The sequence below is a fragment of the Mustela putorius genome, unplaced genomic scaffold (assembly GCF_011764305.1).
Source record: "Mustela putorius furo isolate JIRA1106 unplaced genomic scaffold, ASM1176430v1.1 tig00000450_pilon_pilon_pilon, whole genome shotgun sequence".
Classification (NCBI taxonomy): Eukaryota; Metazoa; Chordata; class Mammalia; order Carnivora; family Mustelidae; genus Mustela; species Mustela putorius.
Genome location: NW_025421385.1, coordinates 3,072,521 through 3,077,192, shown reverse-complemented (window position 1 = coordinate 3,077,192; position 4,672 = coordinate 3,072,521).

The window sequence follows — 4,672 nt, the reverse complement described above, 5'->3', positions numbered from 1 at the left end:
GAGTGACGGGGCTGGAGAGGAATACGCTGTTGCTTCCAGGAGGGGCTGGAGGCCGGACTCGGGGTCCGGAGAGCTTCCCCGCTACCCACCATCCTTCCTTCTCCCTAAGGTAATCCTGAAGACAAGCTTTCCTTCTCATGACTTGAGAGCTAACGCGGCAAAATAGCAACTCTCCGTTCTGGAGGATTGGAATACAGCTCTGTGCTTTATTATTTACTTTTATTACTTATTTTAAGGCTTTCTTTCTCTGTTTCCTTAATCATTCTATTAAGAAAAAAGAATTCCCCGAGAGCTGGCCTGCATGGCAGCACTGGCTCCGGGCAGTGACTTGAAGGACTTCCTGAGGCTGGCAGCCCAGCGTGGGGCGCGTTTCTGGGTCCCGGGGAGGGAAAAGCCCTGGACCAGGGAGCGCATCCTGCGGGACGCTGTCGCGCCGGGCGACAGGCACTTGGACGGTCCTCCCCGGTGCTCCGGCCCAACGACCCCATCTCCGGAACAGCGTCTTCCCAGCGAGCTAAGTGAATTCCCAGCTTTCCAGCTTATCTCCGTGACTTCAGCAGGTCAGTGGGGACACAGAAGCAAACCCTTAGGAAACCCGGCCGAGGGACGTCTGGTTGCTACAACAAGACGTCGTTGGCGTCTCCGCAGGGCAGGCGACACCAGGGAGCCGCGTCCCAGAGCCAGGGCGGGTGTCTTCCCACCTGCGACCTGCTCTCGGTCGCACAATGGCAGCCGCCGCGACCCTTCCTGAGCAGCCCGGCTGCATGCCCGGGCTGGGAAATCATCCGCTATTTTGGCAACAGGATGGATTTTTGCTGTTCGGGAACTTTCAAAAGGTCATGGGCTGAGCACAAGCCTGTTTCCTTTGACTCACGCGCTCCCCGATCCGTGAAACCTGCGCGCCGCGCTGCGCACAGCACCTCATTTGTTGAGGAAAAAACGATGCGCTTTTTGCATTTTAAAAATGGGAATGTGAAATTTTATTTGGGGGATATTAGAAAAAAAAAGTCCCCGTGTTGGTTGCCCACATTTGAGGACTCTACTGCTGATTACCGGAAAGAAGAAAGCCCTGAAAGTCGGTCCTTCTGGACAACGTTACACTCGTGCGGCTCATCTTTTCATGGCAATGCTGAAGTAGACGTGTAAACCCCACAGTTTGCCAAAATACAAATGTGATACTTACCTTCTAACTAACACTAGAATTCACTCACACTTGATTTTCAGAAATTTAAAAATGACCAATGATTACATTACTTCCAGAAAGGGATGGTGTCATATTCTTTCTTTTTTTTCTTTTTTCTTTTTTTTAGGTAGGCTCCATGCTCAGTACGGAGTCCAGACCGGGTCCTGAGCTCATGACCTTGAGATCCTGACCTGAGCTGAGACCAGGAGTCGGGCACCCCGCCAACTGAGCCACCCAGTCCCCCATGATTGTTTCAAATTCTTGCAAAACTCATTTGAAAACAAATTCAGTCAGCTTCCACACTGCCAAAGTCTTCAAACAATTTTACCAGGTACATTTGAGAAGGAATAGGAGAAATTTGATAATAGTATTGATTTAATTAATTATTTTTAACTACGTGATGAGAAAAAAATATGAAAACTGTTTCTTATGGTAGATTTTTAGGTATGAAATTCACACGAATGAAAATAAACTTATTTTTAGATTGATCTTTGTTAATTTTATAAACTGAGTAGCTTTTTCTTACTAATTATGCATATATATAATACACATTTAAATTTTTCTAAAGAATAAAAAAGGAACAGAAGTAAGAAAACTTGAGAACTCCGGTTAAATGTCTCTCTGCTAATGAATTACAGTAATGTCCAAATAGACCTAAGGTGCTCAGAGTTGAGGGGTGCCTGGCTGGTTCAGTCAGAAAAGCATGTGACTCTTGACCTTGGGATTTTGAGTTCAAGCCCCACGTTGGGTGTAGAGATTATGTAAACTTAAAAAAAAAAAGTAAATATTAAAAAAAAATTCGGAAGTTGATATCATCATGGGTCCTTTCTGTTCATTTCCATGAATGCATACTACAGCAGCAGACTATAGCAGGCAAATAAACATTTTATAAATAATTGTTTCCACTCTAACTCTTTACAAAACAGGGAGTTATTTCTTTTTAAAGATTTTATTGATTTATTTGACACAGTGAGAGAGCGCACAAGCAGCGATAGTACGCGAGGGAGAAGCAGACTCCTCGCTGAGCAGGAGCCCGATGTGGGACTTGATCCCAGGATCCTGAGATCACAACCCGAGCAGAAGGCAGACGTGTCACCGAGTGAGCCACCCAGGTGTCCCATATGTCATCACTGTTACTAGGAATTGACCTTAATAGTGGCATTCATCACATGGAATTTTATGATTCTCTTCAGTTCACAAGTCCCCGCCCTGTGCTGTCGTCCGACACAGGCTGCGGCCAACCGGCCCTCCGCCCTCTGCCCTTCCCCCGCCCTCCACCAGGGCCTTGTTGTCAGCCCTGAAAGCGTCAGGGGTCTGTGTTTCACAGCTACATTCAGCAGAGCAGAGAGCGGTTTGGAGAGCAGAGACCTTCCATGCTAGATACGGGGAAACTGAGGCCCAGAGTGGGTGGACAGCAGCCTGGGGTAGGATCAAGTCAAGCACGGATCTTTGTGCTTTTCTCTTTCATTCTTTTCGCTTTCCAAGTGAGGAGCCACGGGCGAGGCGCACGGGGCGGTGTGGGGTTAGGGGGACCTGGAGCCCGCTCCCACCCCTTCAAAACTCTCGTCAGGGTCTGGCGTTCTCTGGAGCCCGCTCCCGCCCCTTCAAAACTCTCGTCAGGGTCTGGCGTTCTCACTCCGTCCCGGAAGAGCAGTGTGTGGCCCGGAGGAGAGGCCTGCTCCCCTCAGCTTCTGTCTGCACGACCGGCTCCTGGAGGAGCAGGGGACAGGGGCTGGACAGCAGCTGGTACCATGCCACACGGCTGACTTGCTGGGAAGTGGCCCGTATTGCTTATGAGGAGCCAGAAGCCTTTGCCCCTGGAATATGTGTGTATTGAAGGCATCGAGGGAGCACAGAGACGGGCCATGGGCTTCAGGGGACACCGTGCACTGGGTTTTCTCCCAAGGCGGGAAGCCCTATAGCTGCGGCTTTCCCAGTTTTCCCACACGACGTCTCCGGAGCAGCTGTGACAAGGCCCACGATGAAAACACGGACAATCCAGCCCAGGGGAGAAGACAGCCAGGCACTCGTCTTTGCAACTGGCGGCCGTCTGTTTCCAGGAAGGACGGGCGACGATTCTGGGTTCTCCTAAGCAAGCTGGCGAAGCCGGGGCCTCTCTGTTGGACAGGGGCAAGTGCTGTCCTGCGCTCTCCGCAGAGAAAGGACAGACGCGCGGAACTGCTGCGGGGCCAAGCAGGTGAGCTGGAACGGGCCGCCGCCTCCGCCCGGGGCACTCACAGCTCCGCTCTGTGTTCTGGGTCCTGTGCAGGATTGAGTACACAGGAGGGAACGCAGGTGTGAGACACGCGGCTCACTTACCAAGCTCGATGCCGGACACTAAACCAGCCGCCGTGAGTCAGTGCTCAAGCCCAGGACCAGGACAGGACGCTGGCAGGGTCGGCGCAGCTTCCACCCCCTCCTCCCGGCCCCCCTGCCTCCTCCCTACCAGAGCTCCTTGGTGCCTTAGATTTGTATTACCACGTCCTTAAAAAAAGTAAGTACGAGGCGCCTGGGTGGCTCAGTGGGTTAAGCCTCCGCCTTCGGCTCAGGTCATGATCTCAGGGTCCTGGGATCGAGCCCCGCGTTGGGCTCCCTGCTTGGCGGGGAGTCTGCTTCCTCCTCTCTCTCTGCCTGTCTCTCTGCCTACTTGTGAACTCTCTCTCTCTGTCAAATAAATAATATATATATTTTTTAAAGTAAGTAAAAGGGAAGTTTTATCACATATGCACGTGTCTCCTGAATGCTACGTTGTTTAGCTTCGCTTGGTTCGGGGTCTAGAGAAAAAATGTCACCATACGGAAAGCAATCTTTCGCAATATGCTTGTTTTCACTCTGAATTCTGTTTCTAGGATTCCTCCATGTTACAGCGTGTAGAAGACACAGCCCTTCCTGCTCTGTGCAACGTTTTGTGGACAGAAGGGTCTTCATTCCCCTGTGCTCCAGCTGATGAACAGCTGGGTTGTCTTCAAATCTGCCCAGGGGCAGGGATTGGGGCTTCTCGAATGTATAGGCCCAGGAGCACAGGTGCAGCCCGCCTGGTAGATGATCCACTTTAGGACGAGTGTCCAACTGTTCTCCAGAGCTCGCCAACAAGTCCCTTCCTCGCCAATAACGTATAAGGATTTCCGCCGATGAGTGTCCTTGCCAACACTTGAGAATTTTGTCCAACCAGTAGATACAAAGTACGTCTCGTTCACATTTGTCTGGTTACGATGAGACTGAGCCACTTTCTGTGTTTTGATTGGTCATTTGGGTTTTGTTGATGAGTTTCTTGATCATATCTCTTGCCCCTCAATTGGATGGTCAGTTCCTAAAACTGACTCTAGGAGTCCCTTGTATGCTCTAGATACTATTCCGTGGGTCACTGGGGTTGTGAGCGTCCTGCCCCAGTGTGTGCCCTGCACTCTGCCTTTCACACTAACTTTTGGTGAGATGTCCCAGTTTCGATATGGCCAAGCCTTGTCTATTCTTTGTGGGTAATACTTCTAG